We start from the raw sequence: 22,620 nt of genomic DNA, 5'->3' as shown, positions 1-22,620 counted from the left end.
ACAATTACTAAATGAAGCAAGGGAAAACCAACAAATAACATACAAGGGAATCCCCATAAAGTTAACAGCTGATTTTTCAGCAGAAACACTGCAGGCAAAAAGGGAATGGCAGGATATATTTAACATGATGAAAGGGGGAAAAAAAACTACAGTGAAGACTACTCTACCCAGAAAAGATCTCATTCAGATTTGACAGAGAAATCAAAAGGTTTATAGATAAGAAAAAGATAAGAGAATTAAGCACCACCAAACCAGCTCTCTAACAAATGCAAGAGGATCTTCTCTATGAAGTTCTAGACAGGAAACACAAGAAAAAGAAAAGACCTACAAAAACAAACCCAAATCAGTGAAGTAAATGATAATAGGATCACATATACCAATTACCTTAAATGTAAGTGTATTAAATTATTCAACCAAGATACAGACTGGCCAAATGGATACAAAGCAAGGCCCCTATGTGTGCTGTCTAATAGAGACCAACTTCATTTCAGCAGACACAAGCAGACAGATTTAAAGTGAGGGGCTGGAAAAATATATTCCACACAAATGGAAATCAAAGGATAGCAGGAACACCAACATTTATATCAGATAAAATAAACTTTGAAATAAAGACTCTTTCAAGAAACAAGGAGGGACACTACATAACGATCAAGGGATCAAGAAGGAGATATAATGATTTTAAATACTTATGCACCCATCATAGGAGCACCTCAATACACAATGCAAATGCTAACAACTATTAAAGGGTAATACAATAATAATGGGGGATTTTAGCACCCCAGTCACACCAATGGACAGATCATCTGGACAGAAAATTAATAAGGAATCAATCCTTAATTGACACATTGGACAAGATAGAATTAATTGGTATCTATAGGACATTCCATATCCAAACAGCAGAATACAGTTTTTTTCTCAAGAGCATGTAGAACATTCTTCAGGATAGATCACATTTTGGGTCAGAAAACAAACACTGGTTAACTTTTAGAAAATTGAAATTGTATTAAGCCTTTTTTCAGACCACAATGCTATAAGATTAGATATCAATTACAGGAAAAGGACTGTAAAACACAAACACATGAAATCTAAACAATACAGTACTTCATAGGCCAAGAGGTCACTGAGGAAATCAAACAGGAAATAAAAAAAAATCTAGAAACAAATGAAAATAAAAACATGATAACTCAAAAACTATGGGATGCAGTAAAAACAGTGGCAAGAGAGAAGTTTATAGCAATATAAATTTACCTCAAAAACTGAGAAAAACATCAAATAAACAATTTAACCTTATATCTAAAGCAACTAGAAAAAGAAGAAGAAGAACAACAACAACAACAACAAAACCCAAAGTTGGCAGGAGGAAGGAAATAATAACTATCAGAACAGAAATAAATAGAAATAAAGGAAACAATAGCAAATATCAATAAAAATAAAAGGTGGTTCTTTGAGAAGATAAACAAAGTTAACAAGCCATAGCCAGTCATCAAGAAAAAAAGGGAGAAGACTCATATCAATAAAGTTAGAAATGAAAAAGGAGAAGTTGCAATAGATACAATAGAAATGCAAAGGATCGTAAGAGACTACTAGGAGCAACTATATGCCAATGATGGAAAAGAACAAACTTCCAAGACTGAACTAAGAAGAAATAGAAACTATGAACGGGCCAATCACAAGCATTGAAATTGAAACTCTGATAAAATATCTTCCAACAAAGAGCCCAGGGCCAGTGGCTGCACAGGCGAATTCTGTCAAACATTTAGACAAGAGCTAACAACTATCCCGCTCAAACTGTTCCAAAAAAATTGCAGAAGGAGGAAAACTCCCAAATTCATTCTACAAAGCCATCCTCACCCTGATACTAAAAGCAGACAAAGATATCACAAAAAGAAAATTACAGGCCCATATCACTGATGAACATAGATTTTTAAAATTCTCAACAAAGTTCTAGAAAACAGAATCCAACAACACCTTAAGGGAGTCACACACCATGATAAAAAGGGTTTATCCCAGGGGTGCAAGGAATCAATATATGCAAATCAATCAATGTGATACATTGTATTAACAAATTGAAAGACAAAATTCATATGATCATTTCAATAGATGAAGGGAAAGCTTTAACAAAATTCAACACCAATTTACAATTAAAAAACTCTCTGGAAAATCAGTATAGAAGGAACCTACCTCAACATAATAAAGGTTATATATGGCATATGGCAAACCTTATTCTCAATGGTGAGAAACTGAAAGCATTTCCTCTAAGAGCAGGAACAAAACAAGGATGCCCACTTTTGCCACGTTTTCTCAATAGTTTTGAAAGTCTTAGCCACAATAATCAGAGAAGAAAAAGAAATAAAAGGGATCCATATTGGAAAAGAAGTAAAACTCTCACTCTTTGCAGATGACATGATTCTGTACATCGAAAACCCTAAAAATGCCACCCCAAAACTGCTAGAGGTAATCAATGAATTTAGTAAAGTTGCAGGATGTAAAATTAATACACAGAAATTCCTTGCATTCCTATACATTAATAATGAAAAATCAGAAAGAAACTAAGGAAACAATCCCATTCACCACTGCAACATAAAGAATAAAATATCTAGGAGTAAACCTTCCCTGGTGGTTCAGATGGTAAAGAATCTGCCTGCAATTCAGGAGATCTGGGTTTGATCCCTGGGTCAGTAAGATCCCTTGGAGAAGGAAATGGCAACCCAACCCACTCCAGTATTCTTGCCTAGAGAATTCTATGGACAGAGGAGCCTGGCAGGCTACAGACCACGGGATTGCAAAGAGTCAGAGACAACTGAGTGACTAACACTTTCACTTTCAAAGAGACAAAACAATCTGTATGCAAACAATACAAACAGATGGGGAGATATACCATGTTCTTGGATTGGAAGAATCAATACTGTCAGGATGACTATACTATCCAAAGCAATCTACTAATTCAGTGAAATCCTTATCAAATTACCAATGGCATTTTTCACCAACCTAGAACAAAAAACATTCAAAATTTGTATGAAAACAAAAGACCCCAAAGAGCCAAAGCAATCTTGAAAAAGAAAAACGGAGCTGGAGGAATCAAACTCACTTTCTTCAAAATATTCTACAAAGGTACTGTCATCAAGATAGTATGGTACTGGCACAAAAACAGAAATATGGACCAATGAAATAAAGCAGAAAGTGCAAAGATAAACTCATGCACATATGGGCACCTTATCTTTGACAAAGGGGACAAGAATATACAATGGAGAAAAGACAGCCTCTTCAATAAGTGGTGTTGAGAAAACTGGACAGCCATGTGTAAAAGAACAAAACTAGAACACTTACTAACACCACACACAGAAATAAACTCCAAATGTATTAAAGACAAACTATTAGTTGCTCAGTTTCCAACTCTTTGAGACATCATGGACTGTAGTCCACCAGACTCCTCTGTCCATGAAATTCTCCAAGCAAGAATACTGGAGTGAGTTGCCATTCCCTTCTCCATGGGATCTTCTCAACCCAGGGGTTGAACCCACATATCCTGCATTGCAGGCAGATTCTTTACCATCTGAGCCATAAGGGAAGCCCAAACACTTAAATGTATAACCAAAAATTATGGAGGAAAGCATAGGTAGTACACTCTTTGACATAGATCACAGCAAGATTCTCTCTGACTCACCTCCTAGATTAATGGAAATAAAACCAGAAATAAACAAATGAGATCTAATAAATCTTAAAAGCTTTTGCACAGCAAAAGAAACTATAAACAAAATGTAATGAGAAAATAATTGCAAACAAAGAAATTGGCAAAGGATTAATCTCCAAAATATATAAGCAGATCATACAGTTCAATATCAGAAAAACAAACAACCCAATTAAAAAAGGGCAGATGCCCGAAGCAGATGTTTCTGCAAAATGTACAGATGGCCAATAAACATGAACATATGCTCAGTATCACTCACTATTAGAGAAACACACATCAAAACTACAATGAGGTATTGCCTCACACCAGAATGGCCATCATAAAAAATTCTATATAAAATAAGTTTTGGAGAGGATGTGGAGAAAAGGGAACCCTTCTGCACTGTTGGTGGGAATGTAAACTGATACAGCCATTATGGGAAACAGTATGTTGATTCCTTAAAAAAAAAACCTTGCAATAATTCTACCAGCACTCCCACGACAGGACATATACCCTGAGAAAATCACAATGCTAAAAGAAAAACCACAATTGTAAGATACATGTACTAAAAAACAAAGAAACAAACAAACCAAAAACAAAGCAAAACACAGAGTTCTAAAAGACACATATATACCAATGTACATTACAGCAATATTTACAATATCCAGGACATGGAAGCAGCCTAGATATCCATTGACAGATAATTGATAAAGAAGTTGTGGTACATATATACAATGGAATATCAGCCATAAAAGTAAGTGAATCTGAGTCAGTTGTAGCAAGGTATTGGAATGTCAGCCATAAAAATAAGTGAATCTGAGTCAGTTGTAGCAAGGTAGATGAACCTAGAGCCTCTTATACAGAGTGAAGTAAGTCAGGAAGAGGAAATCAAATATCACATATTAATGCATATATGTATGGAATCTAGAAAAAAGGTACTGATGAACCTAGTAGAGAACAGACTTTGGATATAGTGGGGGAAGGTGAGGATGGGACTAATTGAGAAAGTAGCATCGACCTATATACACTGTCATGTGTAAAATAGTTAGTGGAAGTTGTCATATAACACACTGAGCCCAGCCTGGTGCTCTTTGATGACCTAGAGGGGAGGGATGGTGGGAAGGGAGGGATGCTCAAGAATGAGAGGAGATATATATATATATATATATATGTGTGTGTGTGTGTGTGTGTGTGTGTGTGTGTGTTTTCATGAGTGATTTGTGTTATTGTATGGGAGAAACCAATACAACATTGTAAAGAAATTTACCAATTAAAAAATTAAAAACAAAGCAAACAGAAAAATGTTGCTCAACATAAATGCAAACGAAAATTACAACGAGGTATCACTTCACACAGGTCAGAATGGCTATCATTGAAGAATCTACTAACAATAAATGCTGGGTAGGGTGTGGGAAAAACAGAACCCTCTTGCACTGTTTGTGTGAATGTAAATTGTTAAAGCTTCTATGGAGAATAGTATGGAGGTTCATTTTAAAACTGAACATATTGCTACCATATGATCCAGAAATCCCAGTCCTAGGCATATACATAAAGAAATCCATAAATCAAAAGATACATTCATCTCAGTGTTTGTGGGAACACTATTAACAATAGCCAAGACATGGAAACAACCTAAATGTCCATCAACAGAGGAATGGTAGAAAAGATGTTATATACATATATATACACACACACAATGGAATTTTACTCAATCACAAAAAAGAATGAAATTCGATCATTTGCAGAGACATTGATGGACCTAGAGATTGTCAAACAGAGTGAAGTAAGTCTGAAAGAGAAAAACAATTATCATATATTAACACATATATGTAGAATCTAGGAAAATGGTATAGATTATCTTTTAGGAAACCAGAAATAGAGACACAAATGTATAGAAAAAAATATATTGATACCTCGGGGAAGGGGGTGGGAGGAATTGGGAGACTGCAATTTATACATATACACTATTGATACTATGTATAAAACAGATAATTGTGAACATATTGTATACCACAGGGAATTCTACTTAATGCACTGTGATAACTGAATGGACAGGAAGTCCAAAAGGGAGGGTATATATGTTTATGTATGGATGACTCATTATGCTGTACAGTAAACTAACACAATTTTGTAAAGAAACTATACTCCAATAAATATTAATTTAAAGTAATTAGCCTCCAACTAATAAAAATAAGTGAAAAAAAAAAGATACACAACTGGTCAGTCACTACAAAAGAATTTCTTCATGTTACCCTTTTTATAGTCATACTCACTTCCCCACGTCCACTTCTATCCTTTAGTATCAACTAATGTGCTCTCCATTTTGACAATTTTGCCATTAAGAATGTTATATAAAAGATCATGCATTATGATCAAGTAGGTTTTATCCCAGGGATGCAAGGATTCTTCAATATTAGCAAATCAATCAATGTGATGCACCACATTAACAAATTGAAAGACAAAAACCATATGGTTTTCTCAATAGATTCAGAGAAAATCTTTGACAAAATTAAACATCCATTTATGATAAAAAGAATACCCTCCAGAAAGCAGGCATAAGAGGAACATACCTCAATAGAATAAAAGCCATATATGATAAACCCACAGCAAACATTATCCTCAATGGTGAAAATTTGAAAGCATGTCCCCTAAAGTTAGGAACAAGACAAAGGTGCCCACTCTCACCACTACTATTCAACATAGTTTTGGAAGTTTGAGCCACAGCAATCAGACAAGAAAAAGAAATAAAAGGAATCCAGATTGGAAAAGAAGAAGTAAAACTTTCACTGTTTGCAGACGACATGATCCTCTACATAGAAAACCGTAAAGACACTACCAGAAAATTACTAGAGTTAATCAATGAATATAGTAAAGTTGCAGGATATAAAACTAATACACAGAAACCCCTTACATTCCTATACACTAACAATGAGAAAACAGAAAGAGAAATTAAGGAAACAATTCCATTCACCTTTGTGATGAAAGAATAAAATAGGAATACATCTACCTAAAGAAACAAAAGACCTATATATAGAAAACTATGAAACACTGATGAAAGAAATAAAAGATGACACACATAGATGGAGAAATATACCATGCTCATGGATCGGAAGAATCAATTAAGTGAAAGAATCAATATAGTGAAAATGAGTATACTACCCAAAGCAATCTATAGATTCAATGCACTCCCTATCAAGCTACCAATGTTATTTTTCAGAGAACTAGAACAAAAAATTTCACAGTTTGTATGGAAATATAAAAAGCCTCTAATAGCCAAAGCAATCTTGGGAAAGAAGAATGGAACTGGAGGAATCAACCTGCCTGACTTCAGACTATACTACAAAGCTACAATCATCAAGACAGTATGGTCCTGGCACAAAGACAGAAATATAGATCAATGGAACAGAATAGAAAGCTCAGAGATAAATCCACGCACCTATAGACACCTTATCTTTGACAAAGGAGGCAAGAATTTACAATCATGAAAGACAATCTCTTTAACAAGTGGTCCTGGGAAAACTGGTCAACCACTTGTAAAAGACTGAAACTTTTAACACTTTCTAACACCATACACAAAATAAACTCAAATGGATTAAAGATCTAAATGTAAGACCAGAAGCTATAAAACTCCTAGAGAACAACATAGGCAAAACACTCTGACATAAGTCACAGCAAGATCCTCTATGACCCACCTCCCAGAGTAATGGAAATAAAAACAAAAATAAACAAATGAGATCTAATTAAACTTAAAAAGATTTGCACAACGAAGGAAACTCTAAGCAAGGTGAAAAGACAGCCTTTAGAATGGGAGAATATAATAACAAACAAAGCAATTGACAAAGAATTAATCTCAAAAATATACAAGCAGCTCATGCAGCTCAATACCAGGAAAATAAACAGTCCAATCAAAAAATGGGCCCAAGAACTAAGTAGACATTTCACCAAAGAAGACATACAAATGGCTAACAAATACATGAACGGATGCTCAATATCACTCATTATCAGAGAAGTGCAGATCAAAACCACAATGAGGTACCATCTCATGCCAGTCAGAATGGCTGCTATCCAAAAGTCTACAAACAATAAATGCTGGAGAGGGTGGGGAGAAAAAGGAACCCTCTTACACTGTTGGTGGGAATGCAAACTAGTACAGCCACTATGGAGAACAGTGTGGAAATTCCTTAAAAAACTGGAAATAGAACTGCCATATGACCCAGCAATCACAATGCTGGGCATACACACTGAGGAAACCAGAATTGAAAGAGACACGTGTACCTCAATGTTCATCACAGCACTGTTTACAATAGCCAGGACATGGAAGCAACCTAGATGTCCATAGGCAGATGAATGGATAAGAAAGCAGTGGTACATATACACAATGGAATATTACTCAGCTATTAAAAATAATGCATCTGAATCAGTTCTAATGAGGTGGATGAAATGGAGCCTATTATACAGAGTGAAGTAAGTCAGAAAGAAAAACACCAATACAGTATATTAATGCATACACATGGAATTTAGAAAGATGGTAACAATGACCCTATATGCCAGAAAGCAAAAGAAACACAGATGCAAAGAAGGGACTTTTGGACTCTATGGGAGAAAGTGAGGGAGGGATAATTTGAGAGAATAGCATTGAAACATGTATATTACCATATGTGAAATAGATCACCAATCCAAGTTTGATGCATGAAACAGGGCACTCAAAGCTGGTGGACTGGGACAATCCTGAGGGATGGGATGGGGAGGGAGGTAGGAGGGGGTTTTAGAAAGGGGTACACATGTACACCCAAGGCTGATTCATGTCAATGTATGGCAAAACCCACTACAGTATTGTAAAGTAATTACACTCCAATTAAAATAAATAAATTTAAAAAATGTTATCTAAATGTGCTTATATACTATGTAACATTTTAAAATTAAACTTCATATTTTTTTATATAATTACAGTTTCACATGCAGGTGTAAGAAATGATAAGAGTCCCAATTCACCCTTCACCCAGTTTCTCCAGTGGTAATACCTTTCAAAACTGGGGTACTATATCACAATCAGAATTTTGACATTAATACAGTCTAGATACACAGCATCTCCCTCATCACAAAGAACCTTCCTGTTTGTTGCTTTTTTATTTTGTAGTCACATCACTTCCTTGTTTCCTCCACAACCCCCTTTCCTCCACTGGCATTACTAATCTATTCATCATTTTTATTAATTTATAATTTTTGTGATGTTTTGTAAATGTAATAACAGTGAATATTAATTTTTTGAATTGAATTTTTTTCCTCAACGTAATTCCATGGATATTTTCTAAGTTGCTGCATGCACCAAAATCTTGTTTCCTTGCATTTTCATGATTACGTGGTACATATATATACACATACTACAAGTTTGTTTAAACTATTCTCCTCTTAAAAGGCAACTAGGTACTTTTCAAGTTGGGATTATTAAAAGATAACAATTCATTGATAACGAGGTATGTATTAACCCCTCTGGCAAGTCACACAAATGAGTGGAAACTACTCTCCCCACAATCACCTCCGAGCTGGTGAGTGAGGGATGGTAGGTGAGTAAGTTAAAGTGCCACAACACTCTTACTGAAATTTAGTAGTTTCTATCACTGGTAAGCGTTTTTGCAAAGCTTTGAACATATTCTAGGACTCTAAAATTTTTATTCTGATTGATATTTCTAGCATATTTATTTTTTAATGCCTTAATGAACAGATGGAGTTTTGGATACCCCTACACCACCATTTTCAATATCACTCCTCTTTCTTGTGCCTTTTGATATTTTGCTAATTGTTTACTATTTCCCTGAGTTTTTAACTTTTGCATTTGGAGAGCTTTTTATGTACTCTGTATACTAGTCCTTTGTTAGATATATGGTTTACAAAATTCTCCCGATTTGTAGCTTCTCTTTTCATCCTCATAACTGGGTCTTTCACAGAACAAAATTTTTTATTTTGATATGCACTTTTTCAGTTTTTCTTTTTAAGAATTGTGTGTTTTGAGTCTTATGTAAGAAATTTTCACAAAATTTAGTTAGTAACTTTGTTAGTACTAACTTAGTAACTATGTTAGTAACTTTGTTCTAAGTAAGATTTTACCTTACTTAAAAATACTTTATATCTTTGCATTCATACATAATTCTATGATCCGCTTGATTGTTACATTTTGAATAAGGCAGTTTTTGTTCATTTTCTTGCCTGTGACTATTTACTTGTAACACCCTAACTTGAGGAAAAAAATGTCCATAACAAATTGCTTTTTGCACCTTTGCAAAATCAGGTAGGCATATTTATGTGGGTCTCATCTTTTGGTTGGTGTGTTTCATTCACCCTTGTGCTTATTCATCCTTAGTACCCCCAGTGTCTTGATTGCTGCAGCTATAAAATAAGCCTATCATTTATAAGAATGGTTCCTTACACTTTGTTTTTTTCAAAATTGTTTTACATATGTTGCATTTCTGTATATACTTTAGAACAAACTTTTCTATATCTACAATAATTTTGGCTGGAATTTTGGTAGAAACTTAAATATATAGACCAACTTGGAGAATATTAACTTTATTATAATGACCATTCCAATCCTTGACCACAGTATGTATCTCTATTTATTTATATGTTCTTTATTTTATTTCATGGGCATTTTGTAGTTCTCAGCTTATATAGTCTATACATAAATTGTTAAAATCATACTTAATATTTTATTTTTGGTATATTTTATGATATATTTTTAACTTTAATCTAGTTTTAATCTAGTTTTAATTTCCACATATGTAAACAGAAATATGACATTTTTGTATGTTAATCATATCTTGCTGATTATCTTAATATTGGATCTAACAATTGTTGAGAGAGGGGTTTTGAGGTCACTGATGACAATTTTGGAATTGTTTCTTTCCACAAGTTCCATCAGTCTTTACATGCTGTAATATAAAACTCTGCTGTTTGGTACATATACATTTAGCACAACTTTGTCTTCATGGTTGACTGCTCATTTTATCACTATGTAAAGCTTCCCTTTGTTCCTGTTACTGTCCTTTGCTCTGAAGCCTGCTTAATTAATATTAATATAGCCATCCTTGCTTTTTAAGAAGATTTTATTTTTAGAGTAGTTTTTAGAGAATTTATAATGAAATTGAGAAGTAAGTATAGAGATATCCCACCTACCACTACACATACAGAGGTATCCCCATTATCACAATACACACTGAAATGGTACATTTTTTTTTTTTTTTTTTTTTTTTTTACCAAAGTTAAACCTACAATTGACAATTGACACATTATAATCACCCATTGCCCATAGTTTCCTTAAGGCTTCGCTTGGTTTGGACAAATAGAGTATTGTCACTGCCTTAAAAGTATTCTTTTCTCCATCTATTTATTCTGGAAAACACTGCTATTTATACTGCCTCCATAGTTTTATCTTTTCCAAAATGTTATACAGGTAGAATCATATAGTATGTAATATTCTCAGATTGGCTTATTTCTCTTAATCATCCATATTTAAAGTTCCTCCATAACCTTAATAACTTAAAAGCTTATTTATTTTTATTGCTGACCAATTTTCTACTGTTTAGATATACCACAGTTTACTCATTCATTCACCTACTAAAGGAGATCTTGATTGCTTCCAAGTTTTGGCAATTAGAAATAAAGCTGTTATACATGTTATGTTCTAGTGTTAGTATGGACATGTTTTCAACTCCTTTGAGTGAATACCAAGGAATGTGATTAATAGATCATATAGTAAAATAATTTTTAGTTTTGTAATAAATGGCCAAGTTGTCTTCCAAAGTGACTATATCATTATGCATATACTTATACTTGACAATATTTGGTATTGCCAGTGTTCCAGATTTTAGTCAATCTAAAAGGTGTGTAGGGCATCATATTTTTTTAAATTTCCATTTTCCTGGTGACATACAATATGTAGCATCTTTTTGTATGCTTATATGCTCTCTGTATATCATCCTTAGTCAGCTGTTAACATTATTGGTCTTTTTTTAATCAAGGTGTTTGTTCTTATTGTTTGGTTTTAAGAATTCTTTGTGTATTTTGGATAACTATCTTTTATAAAATGTGTCTTTTGCTAATGTTCTTACTTAATCTGTGTCTTATCCTCTAGTATCCTGGATAGTGTTACTTGTAGAGCAGAGGTTTTTAATTTTAACAAGGTCCAGCTTGTCAATTATTTTATCTATCATGTTTGATATAGTATCCAAAAGGGCATCAACATACATGATCACTTAGGTTTTCTCATACTATCTTCTTTTTTTAAAATTTTTTTCCATTTATTTTTATTAGTTGGAGGCTAATTACTTTACAATGTTGTAGTGATTTTTGCCATACATTGATATGAATCAGCCATGGATTTACATGTGTTCCCCATCCTGAAGTCTCCTCCCCCCTCCCTCCCCATCCCATACCTCTGGGTCATACTATCTTCTAAGAATTTTATAACCTTGTATTTCACACTTGTTTACAATTTATTTTAATTTTTTGAAATACATAATGTCTGTTTCTAGATTCTTTTCTTTCTTTCTTCCTTGTTTACATGTGTATATCTAGTTGTTCCAGTACTGTTATAATTTTTTTTCTCCTTTATATTGCCTCTGCTCCTTTGTTGAAGATAAGTTGACCATAAGTATGGTGTCTATTTCTGGGCTTTCTACTTTGTTCCTCAGGTTTTTTTGTCTATTTTCCCCCAATACCATATTGTCATATGTATTTTGCTTTAAGTCATGACTTCCTTGAAGTCATGAATGTCAGCCCTCTGACTTTTCCTTTAATGTGGTGTTGGCTATTATGTGTCTTTTACCTTTCTGTTTAACTTTAGATTCAGCTTATCAAAATTCATTAAGTAATTTGCTGAGATTTGGATTAAGGATAGACTGCATATGTAAGTCAAGTTGAAAGGAAATAACATATTGATAATATTGTCTTCCTAGCCATGAACATGGAATATCTCTTCATTTGTTTGGTTCTTCTAAAATTTTCTTTGTCAGAATTTTGTAGTTTTTCTCATACAGATCTTGTACATATTTTGTTAGATTTATACTTCAGTATCTCATTTTCATATGTATTAATATAAATGATATTTTATGTTAATTTCAAATTCTGCTTGTTTATTATTGATATATAGGAAAGCACTTTAATTTTGTATAATAACCTTATATCCTGCAAGCTTTCTGTAACCACTTATTATTTCCTGTCTCTTTTGTATATTCTTATAGATGAACTTATCATCAGTGAACACAGACAATTTTTGTCTTGCTTTCCAATCTGTATAACGTTTATTTCCTTTTCTTCCCTTATTTCATTACTAAGGTTATACAGTATAGTATTAAAAAAATAGTAAGGGGACATCCTTGCCTTGTATGTGATCTTAGTGGGAAAGCTCCCAGTTTCTCACCAGTAAGTGTAATGTTATTTGTACAGTTTTTGTAGTCTTTATCAATCTGTGAAAGATCTGAGAGTTTTATCATAAATGGGTATGGAATTTGCTAAAATGATTTTTCTTCTTCTATTGATGCAGATGATACCACCCTAATGGCAGAAAGGGAAGAGGGACTAAAGAGCCTCTTGATGAAGGTGAAAGAGAAGAATGAAAAAGCTTTCATAAAACTCAGCACTCAAAAAACTAAGATCATGGCATCTGGTCCCAACACTTCATGGCAAAAAGATGGGAAAAAATGGAAATTGTGGCAGATTTTATTTTCTTGGGCTACAAAATCACTGTGGATAATTACTGCAGTTACAAAATTAAAAGAGGCTTGCTGCTTGGAGGAGAAGCTATGACAAGCCTAGACAACATATTAAAAAGCAGAGACATCACTTTGCTGACAAAAGTCCGTAGAGTCAAAGCTATGATATTTCCAGTAGTCATGTACGGATGTGAGTGTTGGACCATAAAGAAGGCTGAGGGCTGAAGAATTGGTGCTTTTGAGCTGTGGTGCTGGAGATGCTTGAGAATCCCTTGGACTGCAGGAGATCAAACCAGTAAACTCTAAAGGAAATCAACACTGAATATTCATTAGAAGGACTGATGAAGCTCCAACACTTTGGGCACATGATGCAAAGAGCTGCCTCATTGGAAAAGACTCTGATGCTGGGAAAGATTGAGGGCAGGAAGAGAAGGGGGCAACAGAGAATGAGCTAGTTGAATGGTGTCACCAAATTAACCTGGCATGCTGCAGTCGGTGGAGTTGCATAGAGTCGGACAGGATTTAGTGAATGAATAACAACATTGATATGATCATATGATTGTTCTTCAGTCTGTTGATATGATAGATTGCATTAATTGATTTTATATAGAATGTTGAACCAGCTTTGCACACCAGGGACAAATCTCATTCAGTCTCGGTGTGTAATTTTTTTTAGACTCTTTTGGATGTGGCTGACTAATATTTTGTTGAGGATTTCATGTTCATTAAAAATATCAGGTTTTAGTTTTCTTTTTTGTAATATCTTTGTCTGATTTTGGAGTTAATATAATGCCGTCCTCATAGAATGAGTAAAAAATGTATTTCCTCAACTTCTATACTCTGAAAGAAATTTAAGAGACTCAGTATAATGTTTTTCTTACATGTTTGTTAGAATTTGCCAGTGAATCTGTCTGGTACAGGTGCCTTCTATATTCAAAATTTATTGGTTATTTATTTCATTTTTAATCGATATAAGCCTATTCAGATTGCTTATTCCTTTGTGAATTTTGGTAAATTATATAGTTTAAAGTATTGATCTGCTTTCATCTAAGTTATTGTATTTGTGAACATAAAGTTTTCATACTTTGTTATCCTTTTAATTCTCATAACTTTTGTACTTATGTCCTCTTTCATTTCTAACACTAATAATTTGTGTTCTAGCTTCTTTTCTTAGTTGACCTGACCAGATACTTATCGATTTTATTGATCTTTTCAAAGGCCAAGCTTTTTATTACTATTATTATATCTATTGATTTCTTGCTTTTAATTTCAATGATTTCTACTGTAATTATTATTTTTCTTATGTTTACTTTGATTTAATTAATCCTTCTTTTCTTAGTCATACAAGGTAGAAACTTAAGTTATTGGCTTAGATCTTCCTTCCTTTCTCATACATGTCTTCAATGCTCTAAATTTCCCTGTAGGCACTGCTTTCACTGCATACACAAATTTTGATAAGTTGTGTTTTGTTTTCATGTGGTTCACCATATGATTAGATTTCTTTGAAATTTCCTCTTTAATTCATTTTTCTGAAGTGTGTTTCTTAATCTCCACATACTCTGGAATTTTCCACCTATCTTTATGTTATTTGTTTCTAGTTTAGCTCCCTTGTTATGTCTGCTCTCTGGTAGACTGGGAGCAGACATTGTATGATTTCTATTTTTTAAATTTATTAAGATCTTTTATAGATGAGAATGTGTTCTATATCGATGAATATTCTGTGTGAGCTTGAGAACAATGTGTGTATTCTGTTTTTTGATGAAGTATCCAAAAGATGTCCATTATTGCCAGTTGATAAATGGTGTTGAGTTCAACCATGTCTTTCTTGATTTTCTCCCTCCTGGGCCTTTACATTTCTGTGGAAAGGTGTTAAAGTCGTCAACTATAATAGCGGATTTGTGTATTTCTGCTATCAGTTTTTGCTTCATGTAGTTTGATGCTGTGTTGTTAGGTATACACATATTAAAAATTATGTTCTCTTTGAGAATTGAATCTTTTTCATTATGAAATGTCCCTTTTAAATCTGCTATAACTGTCCTTCCTTTGAAGTCTGCTCTAAAATTAATCTTGCTACTCCTATATTCTTTTTTGGGGGGAGGTACTGGTGTTTTATTTGTATATTTATCTACAATTAGGAAAGAATGTAATCTTTACTAACATTTACAATGTGGATTGGGCTTCCCTGGTGTCTCAGATAGTAAAGAATCCACCTGTAATGCGGGAGACCCAGGTTTGATCCCTGGGTCAGGAAGATCCCTTGGAGGAGGGCATGGCAACCCACTCCAGTATTCTTGCCTGCAGAATCCCCATGGACAGAGAGCCTGGAGGGCTACAGTCCATATGTGGATTGGCAAATGTCACATAGCTAATGTCAAGGACAGAAATCAGGGCAGAGTGTGAGTTCTACCAGTAGAGGGAGATAAAGGAGAGGACTTTGTATTACAAAGTCCCACATTCTCTTGACTAGTGTTATGGCAAGCTTTCTTAATCCATTTACCTTTTATCTATATGTGCCTTTGTATTTAAAGTAGGTAGGTTTCTTGTAGACAACTACAGTTGCATAGTGGCTTGACCTACTCTAAAAATCTCTTTTAATTTGCATTTATGTTTTATAATTATTCTCTGGTGGCTTAGTCAGTAAAGAGTCTGCTTGCAATGCAGAAGACCTGTGCTCAATACCTGGGTTGGGAGGATTCCCCTGGAGAAGGAAATGGCAACCCACTCCAGTATTCTTCCTGGGAAATCCCATGGACAGAGGAACCTGGAGGGCTACAGTCCATAGGGTCGCAAGAGTTTGACACTTCTTAGTGACTAAACCTACCTACCTTTATAATTATGAAAGGTCTTATTTCTAGTGACAATTTCAATTTTAAAATTTTTGTTGCTATATAGTTTATTGACATTGCTGTGTTAATTTCTGTTACACATATATATTTGTCAACTTTTTTTTTTTAGATTCTTTCCTCATTCATTGTTCATTGTTATTGTTGTTCAGTTGCTAAGTTGTTCCCATGGTCGTTTCTAACTGTTGCTTTTTGATCCGAATACAGATTTCTCCAGAGACAGGTAAGGTGGTCTGGTATTCCCATCTCTTTAAGAATTGTCCACAGTTTGCTGTGATCTACACAAATACTTTTGTGTAGTCAAATATAGCTTATTACTGAGTATTGAATAGAGTTCCCTGTCCTGTACAGTAGGTTATTATTAGTAATCTATTTTATATATAGTAGTGTGTATATCTTAATACTAATCTCCAATTTTTTCCCTCCCCTCTTACACCCTGGTACCCATAAGTAGATTTCCTGCATCTGATACTCTATTTCTGTTTTGTAGATAAGTTCATCTGTAGCCTTTTTAAGATTCCACATATAAGTGATAACATGGCATTTGTCTTTCTCTATCTGGCTTACTTCACTCAGTATTATAATCTTTATGCCCATCCATGTTGCTGCAATGACATTACTATTTTTTATGACCCACTTAACATCCCTTTGTATATATGCACCACATCTTCTTTATACATTTCTCTGTTGATGGACATTTAGATTCTCTCCATGTCCTGGCTACTGTAAATAGTGCTAAGATGAACATTGGGGTGTATATATATTTTTAAATTATAATTTTCTCCAGCTATATGCCAAGAAATGGGATTGCTGGGTCATATGGTAGCTCTCAATTTTTAGTTTTTTGAGGAACCTCCATATTCTCCATAGTGGCTGTACCAATTTATATGTCAACAAATAGTGTAGAAAGTTTCCCTTTTCTACACATCGTCTCCATAATTCATTGTTTGCAGATTTTTTGATGATGGCCATTCTGACAAGTGTGAGGTGGTAATTCACTGCAGTTTTGATTTGGATTTCTCCAGTAATTAGTGATGTTGAGCGTCATTTCATATGCCTCTTGGCCGTGTATATCTGTTCTTTGGAGAAATGTATATGTCTTTAGCTCATTTTTTGATTGTTTTTTTTTTTTTTTTTATATTGAGATGCATGAGCTGTTTGAAAACTTTGGAGACTAATCCCTTAGGTTGCATCCTTTGAAATTATTTTCTATCACTCTGTTGGTTGTCTTTTCATTTTTTTTTTTTATGGTTTCCTTTACTGTAAAAATGCTTTTAAGTTTAACTGAGTCCCATTTATTTATTTCCATAATCATTATTCTGAGACATGGATCAAAAACATTTCTACAATGTATGCTAAAGTGTGATCTGCCAATGTCCTCTAAGAGTTTTATAGTGTTTAGTTTTACATATAAGTCTTTATTCCATTTTAAGTTTATTTTTGTGTGTCATGTTAAAGAATGTCATAGTTTTATTTTTACATGTAGCTATCCAGTTTTCCCGGTACCATTTATTGAAGACCTTGTCTTTTCAAGAATGTATATGCTTGCCTCCTTTGTCATAGATTAATTAACCATAGGTGCATGGGTTTATTTCTGGGCTTTCCATCCTGTTCCATTGACTTGAGTTTCTTTTTTTGTGTCAGTATCATATATTTTTGATGGCTGTAGCTTTGTAGTATAGTCTGAAGATAGGGTGGCTGATACCTCCAGCTTCTTTCTTCTTTCTCAGGATTGTTTTGGCTATTCTGGGTCTTTTGTGTTTTCTTACAAATTTTAAGATTTTTGTTCTAGTTCTGTGAAAAATGCCACTGGTAATTTGATAGGAATTGCACTGAATCTGTAGATTCCATGAGGACTATAGTTACTTTGACAATATTAATTTCTTATATCCAAGAACATGGTGTATCTTTCCATCTATTTGTTTAATCTTTGATCTATTTCATCAGTGCCTTTTGGTTTAGCTCATCAGTGCCTTTTTTAGAGTACAGGTCTTTTGTCTCCTCAGGTTTATTCATAGGTATTTTATTCTTCTTGATTTGATGGTAAATGGGAATGTTTTTTAAATTTCTCTTTCAGATATTTCATTTTTAGTGTGTATTAATGCAACAGATTTCTGTGTATTAATTTTGTATCCTTCAATCTCACCAGATTTATTGATGATACCACCTTTAGGCTTTTCTATGTGTGGGAACATATCATCTACAAACAGTGACAGTTGTACTGTTTTTTTCCAATGTGGATTCCTTTTATTTCTTTTTCTTCTCTGATTGCCTTTTGCTAGGACTTCCAAAACTATGTTTGATAAAATTGGCAAGAATGGATATCTTAATCTTGTTCCTGATCTTAGAGGAAATGCTTTTCAACACTGAGTATTCTGTTAGCTATAAGTTTGTCATATATGGCCTTTATTATGTGGAGATATATTCCTTCTATGCCCACTTTCTGGTTTTTTATCATAAATGGGTGTTGAATTTTGTCAAAAGTTTTTCCTTCATCTATTAATATGACTATATATTTTTTCCTTCAATTTGCTGATGTAGTGTGTCACACTGATTGATTTGTAGTTTTTGAAAAATACCTGTATCCTTGGGATAAATCCCACTTGATCATGGTGTGTGATCCTTTTAATGTATTGTTGGATTCAGATTGCTTGTATTTTGTTGTGGATTGATGTGTCTATGTCATAAGTGATACTGATCTATAGTTTCCTTTTTTGGAGGCATCTATTTTTGGTCTTGGTATCAGGGTGATGGAGACCCAATAGAATGAGTTTATGAGTACTTCTTCCTCTGCAATCTTTAGAAATAGTTTCAGATGGATAACTACTAACTCTTCTCTGAATATTTGATAGAATTGTCTTGTGAAGCCAAATGGATCTAGACTTTGTTTGTTTGGTATTTCAAAATCAGTTTCAATTTTAATAATTGTGACCGGTCTATTTATATTTCTATTTCATCCTCGCTTGTCTTGGGGTATTTTACCTTAGTCCATTTATTACTTAGTCATTCATTTTATTGCATATGGTTGCTTGTAGCAGTCTCTTATGATCCATTTTATTTCTGTGGTGTCCGTTGTAACATTCTTTTTCTTTCTTAATTTTATTAATTGATGAGTCTCACTAAAAGTTTATCAGTTTTCTTCTTGATGAGTCTCACTAAAGATTTATCAATTTTGTTTATCCTTTCAGAATCAGCTTTTAGTTTCATTGATTTTTCTTGGTCTCTATGGCATTTATTTTTGCTCTTATCTTTATAATTTCTTTCCTTCTGCTGACTTTGGGTTTTGTTTTTTTTCCCTTTTCAGTAGCTGTTTTGGGTGTAAGGTTAGACTGTTTGTGATTTTTTTTTAATGTTTCTTTCCTTAGGTAAGATTGTATTGCTACAATCCTTACTCTTAAGAAATATTTTTGCTATGTCTCATAGATTTTGAATTCTTGTGCTTTCATTTTCATTTTTTCTAGGTATTTTGAGGTTTCCTCTTTGATTTCTCCTATTACCCATTGGTTGTTAAGTAGCATATTATTTAGCCTCCACATGTTTGTGTTTTTTAGTTTTATTCATGCAGTTGATTTTTAATATCATAGCTTTGTTGTCATAAAAGATACTTGATACCATTTCAGTTTTATTAAATTTATCAAGACTCTCTTTGTGGCCCAGCATGTGATCAATCCTTCAGAATGTTCCATGTGCACTTGAAAAGAATGTGTATTCTTCTGCTGTTGGATGGAATAATCCATACATATCAGTTAAATCCACATAGTCCAGCGTGTCATTTAAGGCCTGTGTTTTGTTATTAATATTCTGTCTGGATGATATGTCCATTGATGAAATTAGAGTATCAAATTTCTTCACTGTTATTTTATTACTGTCAATTTCTCCCTTTATGACTTTTAGTATTTCCCTTATATATTGAGGCACTCCTATATAGGCTGCATATATGTTTATAATTTTTATATCTTCTTCTTGGATTGATGCCTGGATCACTATATAGTGTCCTTGGTCTCATGCAACAGTCTTTGTTTCAAAGTTTATTTCTACTGATATGAGTATTGTTATTCCAGTTTTCTTTGAATTTCCATTTGCATGGAATACTTTTTCCATCTACTCACTTTCCATCTGTGTGTGTCCATATATCTGAAATTGCTCTCTTTTAGACAGCATATATATGAGTCTTATTTTTGTATATATTCAGACAGTCTATGTCTTCAGTGGAGTATTTAATCCATTAATGTTTAAGGTAATTATCAACATGTATGTTCTTAATGCTATTTTGTTGTTTTGGATTCATTTTCATAGGTTCTTTTTATCCCTTTCTCTTTTGTTACCTTCTCTTGTGATTTGATGACTAACTTTAATGTTGTGCTTGGATTGCTTTTACTTTTTTGTGCACATACATTGTAGATTTTTGGTTTGTGGTTACTATGAAGTTTTGATATAGCAATCTATATGCAAATAAGTTTTTTCAAGTTACTGGTCTCTTAATTTCAAATACATTTAAATATTCTTCATTTGTATTCTCCTCTTCTCATTCTTTATGGTTTTCATCTCATATTTGTGTGTGAATGATTTGCTACACTTACTGTATATTTGCCATTACTAGAGAGCTTTTCCATTTGTAATTTTCTTTTCCACCTAGAAATTTTCATTAGGTATTTGTTGCAAAGCTGTTCTGGTGGTGAAGAATTTTCTTAGCTTATGCTTGTCTGTAAAGCTTTTGATTTCTCTGTCCAATCTTAATGAGAGCCTTGCTGAGTAGATTATTCTTGGGTGTAGGTTCTTGCCTTTCCTCACTTTAAATATATCATTGCTATCATTTCTGGCCTGCAGAGTTTCTGCTGAGAAATAAGATAACCTTATGAGAGTTCCCTTGTAAGTTATTTCTTGATTTTCCCTTTTGCTTTTAATATTTTTCTTTGTATTTAATTTTTGATAATTTGCTTAATATGCATCTTGCCATGTTCCTCCTTGGGTTTATCTTGTATGGGATTCTGTACTTCCTCAAATTGGGTGACTGTTTCCTTTCTCACGTTAGGGAAGTTTTCAGGTATTATCTCTACAAATATATTCTCCTTCCCTTTCTCTCTCTCTGCTCCTTCTGGGAGCTCTATAATGTGATGTTGTTGCATTTATTGTTGTCCTATCAGTCTCTGAGACTGTTCTCACTTCATTCTTTTTTCTTTATTCAGTTCTGTATCTGTGATTTCCACCATTCTTTCAGTTCATTAATTTTTCTGCCTCAGTTATTCTCCTTTTGAGTTTTTCTAGTGCATTTTTCATTTTAGTTATTGTATTGTTCATCTTTTTTTTTTCTTTAGTTTGCTAGGTCTTTGTTAATTATTTCTTGTATCTTCTCAATCTGTGCCTCCATTCTTTTTCTGTGTTCTTGAATTATCTTTACTTTCATTACTCTGAATTATTTTCATTCAGATTTCCTATCTCTGCTTCACTTAGTTATACTTCTGGGGTTTTATCTTGATCTTTCATCTGGGACATATTCCTCTGCCAACTCATTTTGTCTGACTTTCTGTGATTGCAGTTTCCTTTCAGAAGGCTACAGGCTTGTAGTTCTTGCTTCTGCTGTCTGCACCCTGGTGGATGAAGCTGAGTTTTGTTCCTCTGGTGGCAGAGATGTGTGAAGAGTTGCTTTCACTGGGAAGTTGTGTGCTCAAGAAGATTTTAAGCAGTCTGTCTGCTAATGGATGGGGCTATGCTACCTCATCTGTTGATTGTTTGAACTGAGGCATCCCAGCACTGTAGCCTACAGGCTGTTGGGTGGGGCCTTGTCTTGGTGAGAAAATGACAGCCTTTGGGAGATCTCATGCCAATAAATATTCCCCAGAACCACCAAAGTCACTGTCTCTGTCTTCACAGTGAGCCACATCTGCTCCTGGCCTCTGAAGGAGACCCTCCAATACTAGCAGGTAGGTCTGGCCCAGGTTCTATCTGCTTTTTCCCCTGAGTCCTGGGGCACATGCGATCTTGTGTGCAATCCTCCAAGAGTGGAGTTTCTGTTTCCCCTCGTCCTGTGGAATTTCTGTGATCAAATCCCACTGGCCTTCAAAGCCAGGTTCTTTGGGTGGTCCTCCACCTGTTTCCAGATCCCCAGCTTGGGGAGTCTAGCACTGAGCTCACAACCTTCACTATTGCAGGAGAACTTCTGTGGCATAATTATTTTCCAGTTTGTGGGTTACTCACCCAGTGGATATAGGATTTGATTTTATTGTAATTTCACCCCTTCTACCATCTCCTTGGGCTTCCCTGGTGGCTCAGCTGGTAAAGAATCTGCCTGCAATGTGGGAGAACTGGCTTCGATCCCTTGGTTGGGAAGATCCCCTGGAGAATGGAATGGCTACCCACTCCAGTATTCTGGACTGGAGAATCCACAGACTGTATAGTCCATGGG

This window comes from Dama dama, chromosome X (genome assembly GCF_033118175.1).
Source record: "Dama dama isolate Ldn47 chromosome X, ASM3311817v1, whole genome shotgun sequence".
NCBI classification, from domain to species: domain Eukaryota; kingdom Metazoa; phylum Chordata; class Mammalia; order Artiodactyla; family Cervidae; genus Dama; species Dama dama.
Note: the sequence above shows the minus strand (reverse complement) of the source record.